This window comes from Opisthocomus hoazin, chromosome 5, assembly GCF_030867145.1.
Source record: "Opisthocomus hoazin isolate bOpiHoa1 chromosome 5, bOpiHoa1.hap1, whole genome shotgun sequence".
Classification (NCBI taxonomy): Eukaryota; Metazoa; Chordata; class Aves; order Opisthocomiformes; family Opisthocomidae; genus Opisthocomus; species Opisthocomus hoazin.
The window spans coordinates 77,941,968-77,963,048 of NC_134418.1; positions in this window are offsets into that span (position 1 = coordinate 77,941,968).

Below are 21,081 nucleotides of genomic sequence, written 5' to 3' on the forward strand. Positions count from 1 at the left end.
TGTAACCAGAAAACTTGGCAAAAGCAGCCTGTTATATTTCAACTGACAAGTTTTACAGCCCTCAGAGAGGGAAAACATACAGCTACTTCAGTTTGCAAGACTTCTATTATCACAATTGCATATGGACAACAAATGTTCACATACAGTTTGTTAATGAATGAAAAGGAACAATTTAAATGCAAGAAAAATTTAATGAAAGTAGCATCATGCAGGAAAGCAGAAGCCTGAAGGTGAAATGAAAGGCCTGATTATGGTTGATCACGAAGAGAGTTAAAGAGCACTCATTTAATTACTCCGGAGAAAAAATTAGCGTAATTCAGTTCAAAAAGTTTTCTACTATCTGTATATGTGTTTCTGCACTCTTAAATATGAATTAAAATTAATAGTGCTACAATTACCCATGCCAAATTTGTGCTTTTCATCATTAAGATTCTGAGGACAAACCATAACAACTACTAACCTTTAAAAAGCAGTGCTTATATGCTGATTGTACACAGTGAATGATGGATTTTCTGTTCCGTGAACGCTGATTAGGAGTGCTTACAAACTATTCCCTTCCTCTGAATTTATCACATTTTCCAGCTAATATCTATAAATCAGCCAGGACCAGATTCAAAATATTATAATCCCCATTTCTCAAAAAGAAACCAAATGAAGATTCTTGTTCCCTTCTTTTTCTCTCCAATCACAGAAGAAAAACGTACACACTGCAAAATAACCGCTTATATTATTTTTAATTTTGCAGTGCAGTTTTCAACTTTCATAACATTCTGTAAGGATTACTTTTGAAATGCAAATGTAAATGTTTTTGTCATGCTTAGCAAATAAGTTTCCATAATAATTTGAAACTACTCTTACATCTCCATCTGTTAAGACCACAAATGTATCTTCTTTTTAATTTTTCAAAGGTTATTGACTCCCCTGTCTTGTTCTTCCTCAAAAAATAGACAAATAACAATCAGCATTTCTAGTAATACAACAGTGATTTATGGCCTAAGACGGAAAACTTTTGGTGAAATTTTAGGTAGTAGACTCCCGTAGAGTTGCTAAATTACACATTTGCTAGAAACGTAGTACATTTTGGTTTTCTCCTGTTTTTTTTAGAATTATACTGAAAACTTCTCTTGTGGCCAGGTTGTGTGACTGCTCTTCTGACAATGTGCTATGGAGGTGGTACCTGACACGACAGCCTCTTTCTTCACGTGCACATGGGTGTAGGTTATGTGATTACGGATACCTAGAGGAAGTTACACCTGGACTAGGTGAGATTTAGGCCAGGATCCTGTGGTGTAAACACAGAGTTGTGCTGAGGGCAGGTTGCTTGACTCGCTACGGATGCGGGGCAAAGCCCCGCTGCCTGGTTGCCTCCGTAAGACTTTGCTGGCAGCTGCCTGCTTTGCAAAAGCAGCAGCTCAGCTGCATTTGCTGTCTGAATCCTCCTCTCCATTAACTTTGTCTTACGCTGTCATCTAGGAACTTTTTTGTGCCTGTCATCTGTCTTGGGACCATTCAGATCTCCGTGACAGAATTGGAGTGCTGTGACTCAAAGCCCCTGTTAAGACAGGCACACACTCAGATAGGCTGAATTTCTTTCAGGTTTCTATCTGACACTCTCGCCCTGTCCTTACACATTCATCTTCTATTCCACAGAAGGAGGGTGTGTGTGAAGAAGCATGGAGTACCTCAGGTAGTCTTTTGTATTTGTTTTTTTGTTTGTCTCTCAGTTCCTCGGTGAAAGACCTGAGCATGGATTATGATGACCTTGTTGTATAGATGTCAATAAACAATCTGAGCTGATTACAAATATTTTAGATGCTCTTATTAATGAGAAGTGATACAAGTTTGAAAGACATGCTAAATATATAACCATCTGTCAAGTCGCTTATATTTTTAGCTTACTGCTTATGAAATTTTCACATCTCCTACCTTTTGTTGATTTTGATATAAGCAAACTAAGTTGAGTTTGGGGAAACCCCAGGTTGAAGACCCCCTCCCCACTTCTTGCTGCTTGCCAACAGACTCTTTTTTTTGTTGGCAAGCAAGATCTCTCTCCCCAAATGTAGCATATGTATAAGTTGTCACTCAGAGTAATGTTTGCTATTTTCCAGGCTATGGAGTATGGAATTTGGTAGACCACCTTGAAATCACTCTCAAAACTGAACGGGAAAGTAAAAAGAAATTGCTAATGAGCTGTTGTCTTTTTCTCTAATAGAATGAATTTTTCAGGAACTCATTACTAGTTATGGAGAGAAAGACAAATAAATAAATATGACAATATGTCTTTATATCTTAACATCTGGTCCTTATCTGTCTTTCAGAGAAGTACTGCTAGCTGGCAGGATAATTTTCATAGTTAGAGAAGGGGATTAATTTTTAGGCAAGTGTCATCTTCCAAATACTTTTCCAAATAGGAATTTCTACTTGAGTTAAACTTTTCCTCCAATACTTGCTTACACACTGAGAACATATTACATACAAATGCAGCTGCTGGTATATGCTGCAGTTCTCAACTTCTATAGCTAATTTAATCAAGAATATTGATTTATGGCTTCCTTACTGATCAAATGACATTTGTTGCAATGTCAGGCTTTGTTCTGTGAACAGAGTCCTATTGATGGAACCCACTCGCTGGAAGACCTAAAGAGGGTTACCTGCAGCAGCTTGTTAGTAAACCAGCCCATTAATAGACTGCGATAAACTGTTGGATTTTCATATTGCAGCATTTTGTATAGGGAGCATAAGCATTTCAGAGCTGCTACTGGTGCTTTAACTTCTGCATGTAACTTTTTGTACTATATAATTTTGGAACTGCTTATTAATACCATAATGATGGTAAGAAGTGCACCTTACTCCCAGCCATTGGTCAAAACCAAATAGGACGGTGTCACGGTAATTTTGGTGCAGGTGGAAGCCTGTTGCAAATCGAATATTTTGAAACTCAGGTGCCAAAATTCAGGACGTGGAAATCTATGTTTAGATCCCTACATTTTTACAGATTTGTAAACACTGAATGCCAGAAACTCTTGTGCATAATAAGCATCTCTGACAGAATCCAGCCAATACTAAGATATTTCTATGGTTTTAATGTTCTAATGGAAACATTTTGTCTTCTCTATTCTTAGATTTCAATGGCTTATGTGTTACCTTACCTTTCTATAGCATCTGTTCCTTGAAAACTAGCATGAAGTGCTGGCTTTAAGTTTTATTCCTTCCTGTCCAAATCTGACACTATTTTGAGTATCACTGTCTCAGTCTTCCAGACTCAAAATTTCTGCAGTTTACTAACTCCCTAAATCCAGAACTCTCTAAATCCAGCTTCTCACCTTGGTGAATAGCAGTTAAGAGTTTTCTCTGAGAGCTGTCTTTTATTTGCCCTTTATTCTGACTGGAGTCACAAATGAGTATATGAATAATACTCTTTAAACAGTCTTCTGTTCCATTTTTAACATTACAGCTATTTTTCATCTCGCCTAAAATTTTTATGAACATATGGTGGTTTTCCTAATTTTGACTGTTTTCTTGTTTTAGTCCTACTGACAGTTCCAGTTATAGGCAAATATTATCTTCCCAGTGCCCTGATCATCTCATCGTTTCTTTGATAACAGTATATTCTCCAGCTAGATTTGTTCTTTCTGTATGTTATTTGATGATGCTTTCTCTGTTTGTTTGGGTTTTTTTAATGTTTATGTCTCTGACCAGTCCTGTATTTTTTAAACTCTTTGTTCCATTCATACCTGCCCTTGTATCCATATTTCCTGTTCTGTGCAAGCTGGTACAATTGACAGGACAAAGACAAGTGCTAGAAAAACAGAAGATATTACATATGGTCTTTTCTCCTGTCTCCATCAAGAATTGGAAATCCCAGATAATCTTGCTAAATTGTCCTTTGGAAAGTAAGCTGAGACATAAAGTCTCAGACTGCAAGTCTTCCGGCAACCGGAATATGAATTACTTCCAAAATATGAATTACTGTCTTTGCCCACACACACTAGTCATGATCACAGCTATTCCCTAATTAGAAGTGAGAAGTTGATTTTCTGCTTTCAGTGTAAAATGCTTCTGTACTCGGCACCTGCCTACATACTTCACAGCTTTCTGTTTCTTCTGTTACCTTCCCCTTATTTTTCAAGGCTATTTTTAATATCTAAGGAGATTATTTTCTATTTCCATCCCTTCTGATTCAGCATGATTTTCCTGTTATGATGCAGTAGCTTTTCACATTACTTCCATGAACTTTCCCGAAGTCCCAAAATCTGCTGCAGTGTTACCAACTTGCAAAAACTCCAGCTGGACAATAACATTACCTGTAATCGCTGCCTCAGTCACATTTTGAAGAAAGAAACTTCTACTCTTCCATCACATACAAATAATCTTGAATACATGTATCCCTTCATATCCGAGCAACTAGTTTGCTCTTTGTAGTCTTTTTTTTTTTTCCTTCTCCTGATACAAATTCCTATTACACTTGTCTCCTTTAACCTTAGTGGAGTTTCTCTCCAAGGTTCTTCTTACTGCTTTCAAATTTTTCTTTGTTTATGATAAGCTTTGGATTTCTTCTACAGAGAATTTTCCTTTTTTAATGTATAATTTCCTGTCATTTGTCTTAGCTGTATCTTTAGATTTCATTGTTATGGTGGGATAATACTTAAATCTTCATATAAGAGCTGCTATACAGAATCATTTTCTTACATCTTTATATGCAATTTAGCATGGAAGGTTTCAAGTAAACATGCTAAATCCATTCTGTGATAAGAGATGAATTACCCTTTCAGCTAACCTGTGGATTGGGGTTAAAAAAAAAAAAGACAAATATTTCAGGATTCTTAGATATACCGCTTTAGCTAGCAAAATGGAACTAGGTTAAGAGAAACAGAAAGAACTGCCGCAATCACCCTGTTTTTGTCCTGTGTCTCACCTCAGCACAATGAGATCCCTTTGACCTACTGCCTTTCAAGTCGGCCAATACTCCCATCTCCCCAGTACCCATTAGCACCAAAGGCATTTTTCTTCCTCAGTAATAACTGCTCCACTCCTAGGACATAGCCCCAAGAGAACTGTGGAACACGGGGCACGAAGCCTTCATGTTGTAACATCCCAAGTGTTAGCTCGGCAGCAGGGAGCTCTAGGTAGGTACCACTATCATATCGCATGTGACTTCTTTTCATCTCTTCTGACTAAGCTCTGACTGTTTCCCAAATTCATTGAACTAATTACAGAAGAGCAGCTAACAGCCACACTGCTTTAATTTATCGATTATGAAAAGTGAGCTGGAGCTGTCAGGAAATGCATTTGACATCCCAGCTTTGCAGAACAGGAACTCTGTGCTCCCTCTGTAGATATGGGGGGAAATACAATCATTAGTAAACCTAATTTATTTCATAAGCAGAGTTGGCAGTGTGATTCCTCTTCAAGATTTCCTGGCACTTTCCCTTTATGACATTCTGCTTTTAGTTGTCTACATCAGACAAACACGATTTGTTCAGGCTGAAATAACCCAAGCTGAGCACTTGCTTCTACTAAGATTATTTTTCATCTTTCAGGTTGTATCCATGGTTTTTTTTATGCTATTGTAACTTTAAAACCGTTATAAATAAAAGCATATTCACATTAGGAAGACAGTGACTGAGACAGCAGAGACAGTATATGTTAAATGAATTCTAGCATGGAGCCACAGCAGCTCTGTGCTCTAGAAAACAGAGGATTGGGTGAAGAAGGCAAAGAGCGGGATGTGATCTTTGAAGCAGGAGGAATTCAAAGGTGGATGGGCTATAGATAGTGGAAAGGGAAGACAGACATTAGTTAGGTATTTCCAATTCTTATTTCTCAGAATACAACAGAGTATTATTAGAGTTCAAAGTACTGCACAGAAATTGTCTTCTGGGGCCAGCCTTCACAGCGGCCTAGGGAGATAAAGAAATTAACTAACAGATGTATTTTATTTTTTTCAAAACTGAGGAAGTATAAGGGAACCGAAACGTGATACTCCTCGCTTACAGGAAAGTAAACTAAAAAAATCCCTATTACTTCTACAAAAATTCAGTGGGTTCTATGGGGACAGTAATAAGGAGAACTCCAAATCTCTCCACTGGTATATGTGTCCTCTGGAGTGAGCATTTTTCCACAGAAGATTAATGTCTTACACAAGCAAAATAAGAAACAGGCCAAAAGTCATAACAATTTTATGGGCTTTGTGAAAACTGGCTACTCGTTAGTACAGCTTTTTAGGATAAAAAAGTTTCCATGCAAAGAGTCTGTCAAATTGCCTTTAACAGTTTTTTAAAGGATTAGAGAACAGAGGATTCCTGTTGGGAGATACTATATGGGTCATTCTGCTTCTGCATTTTGTGTTAGAAAATTCTTCAAGATTTTGAACAGCGCTTCAGCTGATCTGCAGTACAAGAACCTGAAATTAGCTAGTACAATGGAATCAATATTGAGCAATGTTTTCTCTCTGAAAGAAATTCAGTCTGACAGAGAGGAGTAAGAGCAGTGTAGAGAAACCAAGACTCTGGCTAAAAAGCTGGATACAGAAATTCCCTGTAAAGCAGTACAAATTAGTTGATGTCACCAGAGCAAGAAAAACCATAGTGACAGAATAAAATGTTATCCAGGTTTCAGAATACTTTATTATCACCACCTTAGGTCACTAAGCTTCACAAGCTATATCCATCAAGTCTGATAGCAGTATATATACTCACAGCTGAAGCCAGAAGGTGCAGTGCTTTAATGTACTAACGATTTACATTAAGACACCTGGGTTCAAAGTCAGTTTATGACAAGAACAAAATGGGTTTGTTGGTCTCAGCCTGCTCTCTAGTGGACAATTGCACATAAACCCAGTCCTGAGAAGAATCCCAAGAATGAGATTTGTTGGCCAAGACATATGGTGAAATTCGTTTTCTCTCAACAACATTATTAAAAATAAAATCAAACTGGGTATCTGTGCTTTCTGTGCTATTCTGAAACACTGTAAGATGAGACATTTCCATCAGCATCTCTTAAATACTGTATTCGGTATTCTTGTTACCGGGATTTGAAAGGATACAACAGAAGGCAAAACAGTACAATGGAAGGCAGCGAAGGCAATTAGGTGCTTCCATGTTAGGGGAAAATGAAGGTAAGATGACGTACTACCATAACTGACATACATAATGTTTATGACTAGGTAAAATATTTGTCTTACCCCTTTTTCCATAATACAAGACACTCAGAAACAAAAAAAATGACACAGATAATAATGATAAAAGGAAATATTGTCTTGATACCTAATTAACCTGTAAACCTATGTCTGAAAGACATCTTAGAGACAAGAGCTAAATAGGACTTAAAAAAAAGATTATGCTTTTATACGAATAATAAGAATAGCAAGAGTGACATTGGTATTAAAATGTATGAGGGATATAAACTCTCATGATTCAGGATACAATATAAACATAAATTGCCTAGAGCATGGGAAGAAACTGCACCCACATATGTTTTATTTCATTAGCGTCTCGCATACAATGGGTTCATTCCCTTCAGCAGGCAGGCAGTAGAATGATGGAGTCTCAGAGTTGTGTAGTCTGTGGTATTTCCTATGCTTCCAAGATAAATTCCTTAGTGACTCATTTGCAGAAGTCAGCTGCAAAAAATTGTCTGGAACTCTGACCCCCTTTCAGGTTATTCCCTTTTACATTGCGTAGCCTTTTATTAGTCAGGAGAATAATACTCACTGATATCCAAGCATTTACAATTACAGTCATATGCCAACTACGGAAGCAAAGTAAAAATTTTGTTGAGTTAAAGTCTGTTTTCAAAACTTTTCTTTAAATATAAAAAAATAACGTTAGTTATCATTAACTTACAGTTGACCAGTCCATATTATATATAGCTTATTAACATATATACACACTATATTAACACCCACAGTTTTTTACCGTCTTGTGCTTTGTCCTAGTCTAAGCTGGCCATTCCTTTATTTTTCATCATGGCGTCTACCTCACTTATCTGCAGGATGTTGGAACACTTCCACGTTTTACCAGCCTACATTTCAAGTTCAAGATACATGTAATATTCAACCCTTATCCAAATGAAGTTCACCTTATGGAGTGGCTCTGATTACTGTGTTTAGAATGCTGTATTTCCAGATTCTACATAATAATTAAAAAAGCAGCCTCTTTTTCATTCTCTTACTGTCAGAGCAGCCTCTCTGACATTATTCTAATTGCAAATTTAGAGAATCTTCATTTTTTATAAGAAAATAGTTACACGCTCAATTCTGCAAAGAAGTGTGACTCCGGATAGACTTTAAAGTGCAATTTATCAAACATTCATTTTGATTGCTCTCTCAGTTACTAATTACACTATTAGTTTATCAAAGCTCTTCTTTCTATGATGCTTTCGTAGTTACCAATTCTGACTATTTTATTTCCAATCTTCCGATAGTTGATGCTTTACTTAAAGGTTGGGCCAGTAAATGCTGGTGTGAAAATGTGAGTTATCACTTACAGACAAACATTTTTTCTAGACTTTGTAGATAAAGTGAATTTTAACTGCTTTTTAAAAGTGAACTAAGTGAATCTGAAAGCCTCTAAAATCACAAGGCAAATCAAGTCAAATCTTGATTTATTGGGGAAGGGAGATGACGCATAATTTCTGCTTATGTGAAGATGACAATATGCTTCCATGAGTAAATTCTTACTCCAAAATTATATATTTATGGAATAGCTTGACAAGTATAATGTCCTTGAAGATAAAAAAAAATAATTAGAAATGTTAAATAGGACCTAAATTTGTCAAGCATAATGCAGACGAATGAAACAGCTAAGACTCATATAGCTTCAAAAGAATTTGAATTATGCATTTAAATTTAGACTTGTGGCATGAACTAAGATAATTACCAGGAAAATAGCAGCATTTGCAGTCAATAACAGGCATTGGATTGAGTTTGTCAATTTTTCTGAGCTGACAAATGAAAGATGATGGCTGCTGAAATGAGCTGCAGATTATATATGAACTACTGTGGTCCGTAAAAGCCAATGCTTTTATTTGCAAAGCCTGAGTCTGTAAGAAATATTAATAAAGCTATTTATATTTAGCTAGTTGTTGTGCATCAGGTACCCAGTAAAGAAAGATTTCTCGAGGGAAGTAGTCTTCTGTTTCCACTTGGCATCAAACACAGCTTTCTAAAAATGTTTTTCTGCTCTATTCTCCTGATAATTCAACAGCGGTAGGACCAAGAAAACCCTGTCAGAAGTACCGACGGCTTGCACAGAATTCCTGTTGTACTCATGACCACCCGCTGGCAAATACTAATACACAGAACAAAAATAAGTAAGATAGCTATAGCTCCAAATGGATAGTGCTGGAAATCGGATATAGCAAGTGTACTGGTAAAGAAGAAATCCCACCCATTATAGTGGTGCCACACTGCTAGAGGACAAATAAATAAAAAAGCAGTATTTATGCTATGCAAGAACTTAATCTTTATTTGTGATCTTACAAAAGAGCTTAAATTCCTTTACTTTCTGCAGAGCAGAGATCTGTGCATACTAAAGGAGGAACATACTGTAACCATGACTATATATTCCAGGGATATAAACCACTGAATGACAGCTCAGGATCAGCCAAAGCTGATCAAAGCCTCAGGAATCTTATCTCCCCAACTTCTGTGGGAGCCCACTGTGACAAGCTTATCTCTTTGACCCCAAATTTAGAATATGTCAGAATGGGTTAATCCTATATGTTTATTTTCACGTTTGACTATTTTTTTTAATTAAAGTGGTAGGCAGGACCCAAGCTTTCAATTTTCTCACTGGTTTCCATCATTTGGAAAGTGCCATGGCATGGAGAAAAGTTCTAACGTTCGGATTCCAGTTTTCAGCTGAAATCTTTTCAGCTTTTCCTCAGCTCTTCTTCAAAAGGTTTCTGAACTGGGTTGAAGAGAAACATGAGTAGTAAAGAACCTTTGAACAGAAGTCTGAAAAAGTACCATAGAAAGTAAGTGAGAAGAATCCCAGTCTGTTACTATTTTTACACCTCATTATTTTGAAAAGTCCTTGATTTTGAATGCCATCATTGAACTGGCTTAGCCATGATACAGATTTCCCAGGCCAGACAGTCAGTTCCCCTTCATCCACAGGTATAGCACACTTCAGACAAGCAGACTGTCACCCTGAGCCATGGACCTTCCTACAAGCCCGACTGGCGGCTGAGTTTCCCAAGGCATGCAAGGTCCCTCATGTGAGGTTGATGAGAGGAGAGCCCTACACTTCCCTTCCACACAGTCTTGTAATCATTCACTGCAGCCGACAGCGGTACGAGGGAGAGAAGCACAGGGCAGCTGTATGAATTAATTATGCACAGGAGCAAGGGAAAAAGCAAGGGCAGGTAAGAACCCACAGTGTCCTAGCACAGCACCTCCCCATGTCTCCCCACTTTTTAATTTCTTTGTCCTCTGCAGACCCAGCTCTGAGGAAGGGAACCCTGCCAGTAATCTCCTTCAACAATACCTACGCTAGATCATGGTCAAGGAGCAGCTAGGGGCTTACACCCAGGCACTTCTTCCCTGCAGTTTTGTTTTAATTCGAAAAAGAGTAAGAGAGTAAGAAGGAGGAAGTTCATTAAAAGGAAGTGAAGGGCAGCTCAGAGTCTCAACTCTGTACAGGCACCAAGGAACCTATTTAAGAATATTGTAGTAGAAATACATACTTTCTATTGAGAAAGCCTTCAGAAAGGGCAAAGGAAGCTGGTGTAACTAACCAGCAGGGTAAGTGAGGTTGTCGGAAGCAAAAAAACATCTTTGAAAATGCTGAAGTCATGTTCAAATGACACAAGAAGAAAGAGTTACCAACTCTGGCAGGTTAAATGTGAAAACATAATAAGGCAGATGAAAAAGCACCTGAAGAATAACTAACAAAGGAATCAAAACTAATAATCCTTTTCTCTACAAAACACATCAGGAGCAGGAATTTTGCCAGAATCTGTAAGGCCAGTTGGTTTTCAGGGCATAAAAGAGTACTCAGAGAAGACAAGGTCGTTGCAGAGAAGCGAAGTGAACTCTTCATGTTGGTGTTCACTATGGAAGGAACTGGGAAGATTCCAAAACCAGAACCCTTCTTGGCAGGGGACCCATCTGAAGATCAGTCTGAAATTGAAATTACTGTAGAAGAGATTATGGAATAAATAGATAAAGCGAAAATCACTAGGACTGTATAGTATTCACTCCAAATTTCTAAGGGAACTCAAGGACGAAAGAGCTGAATTACTCACAGCAGGGTGTAACCTATTGCTTAAAATTGCCTTGCTTCTGGAAGGCAGCAGATGTGACATCAATTCTTTAAAAAGGTTCCAGAGAAAATCCAGGGAATGATAGGGATCTAAGTCTGATGCGTACTGTGCAAATTACTAGAAACCATAATAAGGAACAGAATTAGGGGACACCTGGATAGATTTGATTTACTTGGGAAGAGTTAGAATCCTGTTGAGGAAAGTACAGCTTTACAATTTTGATAAAAATTTTTCAAAGCAGCCAAAAAGGATATGGATAATATGGGGATGATGTCAACAGTCTACTTTGATTTCCAAAAGACCTGAGTTCAGGTTAGAATTAGGGTTTGCTAAACTGCAATGTCTACAGGGATGGTGAGCCTGAAGATAGAAAAAAAGACCCACTAAGTGCAAGGCAGGACTCTTGAGGTTTTAGGAGGACAACATTATGGGAGGTCATCCTAAGCGTGTTCAGCCTCGCCTGACATTAGCCTTGGGGCAAGACTGAGGAAAAGTAGTTGGAAAGAGTGTGGTTCATGTTCCCAGATGGAGCAAAAGGTCCAGAAAAGCAAAGACCTCTTACCAGTAAAACGAGACGCTATTCACTGTATTATTCTTTTCAGTGCAGTCAGATGTAGCTTGGTAAATATGATTTTGCCAGTCCTAGTAAAAGGCCAGAGACTCTGCAGCGACCTGACAGTGCAGGGTCTCAGGAGCTGTCTGGGCTTGTCTTGATTTAAGCTGACTTTAATTTGGGTTTTTTCAGTGTATGACAATCGTCTGGTGGTCAAGTGGGTATTCCCTAAGTGGGTTGAGCTTGGTCTGTGGATACTTTATATGGTAAAAGCCTAACTACCTGATTGTAACAGTGGCTCTTTATATTGAAAGAGGCTGTGGGAGGCTGTGGGGCAAATTTCAGACTTTAGCAATGAGAAGGATGAAGACTATAGTTAAGAAAACCCAAGCAGGCCCCAAAACGGAGGGGAAAGAAACTCCTGCTGTGAACATCAAACTTTCCAGCAAAAGACACAGCAGGCCAGTAACGCATAATGCCTCTATTTCTGATGCAGTCTTTTTAAGGAAGATGGAAGCTGTTGACCTTAGGACCGAGTGGGACATGCAGAAGGTGAGCACAGGACCAGAAGAACTGAGCAGAAACAAAGTTTATATACAATGATTATAACCTTATTGTTATTATATTCTTTCTGTATTAATAGGGTAATTTGTACCATTAGATTTTTAAAACATTAATGGGAGTAACAGTACAGTCTTACCTCCTCCTTTAAGGCATGATCCCTTTAGCCCATAGCAGGATTTGAAGGTAATATGAATCCAGCCTCGGGTTAGGGCTAGTCCTAAGGGCTAGGGTTAAGGTTAGAGAAACCAGAAAGCTTACAGGGGGTGATGAGGCTGATGGTAGAAAAAGGACTCCAAGGAAATGCAGGGAGGGTGCCCAGGAGATTCCCAGGGAGAACATTATACAATGGGCCCTAAGCATGATACGAGGTTTCAGCCTAAGCCTAGCGTTAGCCTTTGACAAAGTTCAGAAAAGGGGGCTGAAAAGAGTGTGCTTCTTGATTCAATGTCTAGAAAAGCAGAAAAGACCTATCACAGGTAAATTCCAAGACACTATCTGCAATGTTACTCTTTTTGGTGCATTTAAACCTGATCTCTGGCTAGGTTATGATTAAGGTTTGCTTCAACACAATGCTGACAGGGATGGTGGGACTGACCAAGAACTGGAACTCCATGGGAGTGGAGGACAGGAGTTAGTGGAACTCCATGGGAGTGGAGGGCGGGCATTAAGAGGCTCCTCAGGCACATCAGGCTGAACATATCTCAACAACGAGAGCATAAAAGGGAAGCTCCTTGCATGGATAAATAATTGTTTGAAAGATAAAAAAGAAAGCATCAGAGTAAATGATCAGTTTTCCTAGTGGAGGAGGTCACAAGTGGAGATTCACAGTGGTCTGCCCGAGATATGCTCTTCAGCATATTCATAAATTACTTTGAAATGGGAGCCAATAATGAGATGACAGTGTGTGCTGCTGATAGCACAAAATCAAAGGTAAGAGAGGCAAAGGTTTGTTGTGAAGAACTGCTGAAGGCCCAGAGACTGGTAAAGTCCCTAAACATACAATACAGACTATGTCTCATCTTTGAAGGGAGTGAAAGAATATGCCAGGACGGATACCCACTGGTCCAAGATTATGTAGAGGGAGATGTCAACTCTGTCACTTCATTATTTTGGCCACACAGTTACAACTATATCTCAGTGTGGTTCAGGAGCCTTTGGGCTTGCATGCCCTAAGAGATCAATTGTCATGATGGACAATCACCAGGGGCCAGAAAACCTCAAGAAGCAATGGCAGGACACATCAGCCAGGGTGGTAAAAGCATTAAGTCACATGAATGGCTAGAGAACCAGTCCTCAGCTAGAGTCTGAGGCTGACTACCAATTTGTGAAGTTGGCTGTAGTGGTCAAGTTAATGGGACCGTGCTTTGCACATGGAACACAACTATGTTCTCTCTGCATGGAGAGTCACAAACTCAGGCTTTGTTCTTCGGATTTCATGCAGCCAAAAGAGAAGATGCTCACATTTTTCTTTGTGGTCATTATTTAAAATATGTATCCATTAACAAAGCACAAAATAAATGAAGTATGTAAAGAAAAAGAAAAAAAAGGTGTTGTTAACAAAAGCTTATGTTGCCTTTAACATGCCCACAAAATTTTCAGTGAACTCAGAAGAACAGCATAGGGCAAAAGTCTCAAATCAGACTTCTTTTCACTACGAATCCCTGTTGAATTCATAGGGGTTTCAGTGGCAGGGAATTTTAAAGGAATGCCAGTTCTAAATATATAACAGCCTAACAGGTTTTAACAGTAATTCTTCTTCCATCAAATTTAATGGGTACTTTTTAGATTTAATGTGTTTGTGACATTTTTGCAGACTCATATTTCCTTTGTTGTCTTCACATTGCTACAGAGTTGCACCCCAGGGTACTTTATGAAACTGTAACTGATGTAAAAACTTGATTGGCAGATTTTTGTGTATAAAATATATGTTTCGTGACATTTTAAAGTCCTGATGGAATCTACTTTGTTCTCTATTAGGCTGTAGTTCCTTCCTGTTATGTGAAAATGTATTTTTGCATTGGGTACAGTACCAAATGCATTGCTTTATGTACTGTCAGTATAATGTTAAATATTGCTTATGGCATTGCGACAGGTATCTAAAAATACAAGAGGATCATTCCTATTTTGGTAAACTGCCCAGACCTTACATGCAAATAGAATTTTTAATATTTCAGTGTGAAGACTACCAAAATGGAAATCATGCATAACAGACTAGCTTAATTCCTTTGAGGAAATGACAATAAAAGCAGACAACAGTAAATAAGTATACATTATTCACTTGGATTCGAAGGAAGCTTTTAATCCAGTACCAAATACATTATTAATGGATAGGGTAAGAAGGTAAGGAAGTAATATCCAACTGGATAGGAAACTGGCTTGATTACAAAGTCAAGGAATGATCATAAATGAAAAAGGAAGATGACAAATGCAGCGCCACAGAGCTCACCATTAGATCCTCATCTTCATCATACTAATGAACTGGAAAACTGACAGAGCTTCAAGGTGTGCTCTTTGATGTGTCAAGAATAGAGGTAACAGACTGGCCATGAAAAGAAAGGAGGAAAATATAGTTCAAACTGATTGGGAAAAAAAGTGGATATGTATATGCCATAGAGATGAAAATTTAAAATATATAAAAGTAAGCATAAGGAAGTTAAAAAAATAACAGAGATTATGCCCTAAATTATGGGCTGTACTGACCATGTCAAAGACCTGGTGGTGTTCAATACAAAGTTTAAAACATCAGATGATTACATAAATGATTGTATTAAATGATGTTCAAACCATTTGGCAAAAATGTAAAATACCGCATAAATACAATTAGCCGTTCAATATCTGGCAGCAGCTACGAAGAACAAAAATTACATGCAGAAGATGGAGAATGCTAAATCCAGACTCACGGTACATTGAATATTAGCTTGAATCTGTCCCAGGAAGACAAATTAACAGTTCTTTTCATCAGTTTACTTGTTTGGCTGTCTTTGTGCAGTGAACTGGTAATTATGGCAGCAGACACATTAGTGACTGACAGAATCGCGAAATGAATTTTTCTCTTATCTTCCAGTTCTCAGAAAATCAGAAGGCGGTATACAGGTAGAGGACAGTACTTGTTGGAAGGCTGCTGTGATACTTCTGGGAATAAAGAGGGATTTAGCGCACTGTATTTCAAAAGTGCATATATTAAGCGCCAAGTGATGTTCTTCATTGCTATACTCTCTAACTAGTGCAGTGTATGCAAAATTCCTCGCTGCCATACATACCCTTGGACTTGGAGTGCTGCAGTGTGAGTTCCCCCCTGCGCCCGAAGATGCGTACTCAAGAGCAGCGACTGGAAGCAGTGCTACCAAATCCTCGATATATGCAAGTCACATGGAGGTTTAGTCTCCCACCTGCCTTTTCAGTTTCCAAGTGCAGCCTTTAGAAGAACCAGCTGGAAAAGATGAAGACAACAGCAAGCACAAGGTACAGTTCACCGCATCTGACGATACTCATTAGCATCAAGATGGCTCGTTCTTTTGACAGCAGCAGCCCACAAATAAACATTTGGCTGGAGCTGAAGCAAAGAAATAAGTGATGTTCCTCCAAGAGCTCACAGAGACACGAAGTCTCCTCTGACCGAAAATACAAAACCATAAGTGGCCAACTCGGTCCATAATGAAGGACTCTTTGTGGTTTCTTACATCTTTCTGTCTGGGACTAATGCTTGCTCTCAGGCAGCTGTCTTTGTTGAACTGCGCTAGATGATGATCTTGCTTTGTAACTTATACTTCAGTTACCTAGATTACAGCAAAACAGTATCAAACTGGCAACTCTCCAGAAGCTCCACCCTGTTACTCATCTTCTGAGAATCAGAGTCCATTCTGGACACACAAAACTCATTCTCCACTCTCCATATTGCTTTTTCACAGATTTGAAGTCTGAAGATCTGAGATCTCAGTATTCTGCAGCCTTGACCCAAGCTAACCGAAAGCTAGAGGATGAACAATGTGAGGTTATGGCTTGACAGGGTTGCTGCTTTGTCAGCCTCTATCAGGATAACATCTGCCTGTATGACAGACAAAATTCTGGGGGGACTGAGGGTAGGAGGAAGAAGAAAGTATAGAATCAATTCTTGCAGAAAGAGAAGACCCTCACACAGGGTTACTACCTTTTGTTTCATGTGCAAGACCAGCCAAACCATAAAACAGACCCCTCCTCAACAAAGCAAAAACAGAAGATGCCTGTATGTTTCCCTAGTATTCTTAGGGCAGAGGTTAAATGAGGGTAGTCAGCACACCTCATTACTGGAAGGAATTAAAATAGTAAGACAGTAAGCGCAGCATAAGAAAATGAATAGAATAGAATAGAATAGAATAGAATAGAATAGAATAGAATAGAATAGAATAGAATAGAATAGAATAGAATAGAATAGAATAGAACAGAACAGGTCTTTTTTTCATGGTGAGTTCTAACCTTCACTACCTAAAGCAGCACAGCTGCCTTCCGACTGATGTCAGGTGCCTATGGCGAAAATAAGACTGAAAGCAGTGATTGGGTGGGATCCTTTCTGAGAGGTTTGTGTGCTGCGGATCGAGGTACTGAGAAGAAAATAAACCTTCTCCTTGCCCCCATCTGAATCCTTCTCACAGCAAGGGGATGAACTAATCACTGCCGTTCTGGCCTGTTCTGTATTGGTCTTTGTAGATACTTTATGTTATTAAATCTTTTTCTTGAAGGTTCTCTTGAAGTAGCCTATGGCTGTTCTTGCTTAATTCTTAACATATCTCAGATATTTTCATCATCTTACTGGGTGATGGTAATATAAAGGCACTGTCAAACTCTATGATGAATCTTAGATCTATACTTCATATCTAATATTTTCATAAAGAATTTTTCCTCAAAGACATTCAGATATTCACCTATGATAGATTTCCACATTTTGTATCCACACATTAATATGCAAATTATCCCCATTCTCCCTCCTTAAAGCAATCTCCTAATGCTTCTTTTCATAATATTGTCAGTTTCTAACTTTTGAATGCTCAGTTTTGCAGTACTAATGACCATTTTTGGTAGAATATGTAAAATAGAGCAATCTGCTGCTAGCACGACTGGCATCAGTGGTATTATTCCTACTCTTTGTGAGTGCAATGATGAATAGAAAGAGGTCCAATGCATTCAAGAATGGTTTCTCGGGATTCTGTTCTGGACAATTTTCCATTTAATTGTTTCTTTTACAAAACTTTCAAGACATCCAGAAATTTTTTATACGTCTTTCAAATAGGTTGGAAGAAATATAATAATGTTTTTAATAGGCATGTAGTGAATGAAACTATGAAAATGAAATGAGGGTGGAAGCAGAAATGGAAGCAATCTTACTACTGTGCTGTAACAAAAGGACTTACTGCAAGTTCCTTGCTTTATGTTATTACATGGGGAAGAAAATACCAAATGTACTTATTGGTAGCTCATTTATAACTAAAGGGTCATCAGCTATGTTCTGTATGGTGGTCTTGAAAATTGTATGTTATATTCTCTATTTTTATGAACAACATGTTTTATCCCCTCAAATCATAATTGACAAAAATGATGTTTCATCCATGATGTTTGCAACAAAAATAATGTGACTTCAGGCATCAACTGACAACATTATTTTCTGAGCACAGGGCAATCATTAATTTTGAGAGACAATCAACTGACAAATCAATTATAAAAATATAGGCGCTTTCCATTAGCTTTAATTGTTCATTATCACAAGAAACTCAAACACTTGGTGTAGCTGCCTAGTGCACCAGCTAAGCAAATCTATGATGAAGTTCCAATAGTTTTCATGAAAGTGAAGCTAAAATATTTGAATAAATCTTATACAGGAACAAATTAATATAGCATGGGTTGCCATATCCACCATAGCTACAGCCAACCTCTATTAGTATCCTCCATTTCTTAATTCTACTGAAATTTGAAGCATTGAAATGTAGTGGTAGGTCCTATTCATAGCATTTACAGTAATGGTTTTCCATAGAGCTGCCTCACTTTATTCCTGCAGTCCACCCCCCTCCCCTAGGAAAATCAAAACAAAACAAAAACAAATAACAAGCCAGAAATGCAAAGGAAGAAAAAATTAGCTGATGCAGATGGGGCATTACCAAGTCCCTGTGCAGTCCATGGGCTGTACCTCGGCCTGCTGTACAAGAAATTCTAACTGCAAGCATTAGTGGAGGAATTTTTCCAAGTATTACTGCAAATAACAATATTCCCCTTAGATTATCACTGACAGAATTTTAAAATATTTACATTATTTATCATCTCCTGCATCTCCTCATCTAAATGTAAGCTGTAATCAATAAATCATCAATACCTCACTTCTTTATTCTGTGGGATTTAAACTATGCAGCTTTCCATTGTTTTTATGTACATATGTGTGTGTATATATGTAATGCCCAGCCTTTCCAAATCCATCAGAAATAAACTTATTTCTAATCAGTAAAGGTACACCTATCATTTGGGACTTGTGACTACTTCTATGTACTGAGTTATGAATTTAAATCACATAGGATAAAATGGCAGAAGTTGTTTATGCATTCTAACTCTGCAACTTTGAGGATGAATAGAACTAGGTCCAATGCTTAGGCAATTATTTTATTTTATTGTGAATTGTGTGCTTGTCACTCTCTTCATGTGTCATGAGAATTGAGAATGCTGAAGATCTCAAACTCTATTTTACTGTAGACAGGATAGAGTAGAAGGAGTAGAGCGGAGCGGAGTAGAATACAGTAAGTATAAGTTAAATCTCTCTCATTTTCTGCAGTGGTCTTAAAAGGGAAGAATTGTGGGATGCATTACTAACACTTGTCACTGTTGTAATGAAGCAACAGTAAACGCTGAAGATACAGCTTGGCGTACCTTCCGTAGTGGAAGTCATGTGGGGCTTGCAGTAGGCCTTAGGCTGGCTTTTTGAGTACAGCTATACTTCACTCATAGACTTGAATGGAAGTTCAGTTTACTTAGGAATTTAATTAACTTTATTTCAAACCACAGGGAAAAAACCTTTTAAAACTTCTTATTATTACCCCCAAACTTATTTTAAAGGTGTCTTTTGATAAGAAAAACTAACCCATTAATCTGAAAGACAATTATTACTGTTCTCAGAACTGATCCACTTAAAGAGTCTGGGAGTTCCTATGGAAAAGTTTAAAACTGTAATACTTCAAATTAAATTTGAAACTATTGCATATTGAGTTGCTTTTTTTTCTCCCATTGTTTTTAATTGCTAGTACATTTGCATGAAAATAGAATCTTTATTTCTTGAAAGCTCATCTGCTCCTGCTGCTTATTCTTCATTGAAGATGTCACATGCAAAGGGTTAGATCTTCAGGTGAGATAGAAGCAAGAGCAGATGTGCTTAGAAGAAAGAAAGTTTTTATGCAAATATTATCTTTAATAAAACAGAAGAGGATAAAAAGTGAAAATACATGCTCTGAAAGTAAAATTCCAATATCTCTTCCAGGAGACACAGATGTCCCTCCAAACAAAAGCAATTTTGAACTGTAAAGCTAAATACAGAACATGAAAATACAATATGAAGCCCTAAAGATTCACTAGATCACTGTTTACTCAAAAAAAGCCCCCTAATTTGATACTCATGCCCTTACTATATAATAAGGAAACACAAGGCCCAGGCAGTCAGGTTCATTTAAGCCCTCAAAATAAGACTTTCCCTATACAAAAGTTTCTTGGTTTTGATAGTCTTTTCTGAAACAAATGGCTGATTTCTATCTGAAGAAAGGCATTTGCATTGTAAAAATCAACCAGTCAAATGCTTATGCCTTAGTGTGGGGAAACCATGAGCAGCAGCCACTTCTGAATGAACACGAACGATGAACTACCTCTTGGCTCCTCCATGTGCAGATCCAGCTGAAACACAGCACCCAGATGGAGTTTGCACCACTGTGTGTCTGTGCTTTCAAAGAGAACTGAAGGTATTTAACACCATATTTAATATGCGACTTCTGCTTCTGTTTCTCAATAATGTAGCTTGATTCCAGCTACCAACAAAATGGAGGACATGAAAATAGTAATGAGAGCCTGGGCTGTATTAGAAGTACGAGAAAAACCATCAAAGACTCACACACTAAAATAAAACTGTTCTGCTTTAGAATAGCTATTGTGCTCTACCAAATGTTATTGAAGATTAACAGGTCTTCAGATAGTTCTGCCCAGTTAGGTAATAAATGTGACAGTAAAGTCTTACAGTCATTGCAACTGCCTGCAGCCCATCTGGGAAGCATCATGAAGTTCATCACACTCCGGGCACCTGACTGGTGATGACAGTAAATGAGCTGTTATTCATCAGGTATTCCAAAACGGTACGCAAAAAATTTGGCTGCGTAAATAATGTTTTGGAATGACAGAATGTGATCAGTGATTTCTGTGGTCAGATCCCCAGTCCATGCAGGGTAAACTAGAGGCAGTGCTGCCTCTCTGCTGAAAGCGGGCACCCCTTCATTTGAGAAGGAAAGGCAAGGGAAGGCAAGGCAATGGAAGGCAGTGGGAGGGAAGGGAAGGCAGTGGGATAGAAGGGACGGGACGGGAAGGGACGGGAAGGGACAGGAAGGGAAGGCAAGGCAAGGCAAGGCAAGGCAAGGCAAGGCAAGGCAAGGCAAAGCAAAGCAAGGCAAAGCAAAGCAAAGCAAGGCAAGGCGGGCTGGGTTTATAAC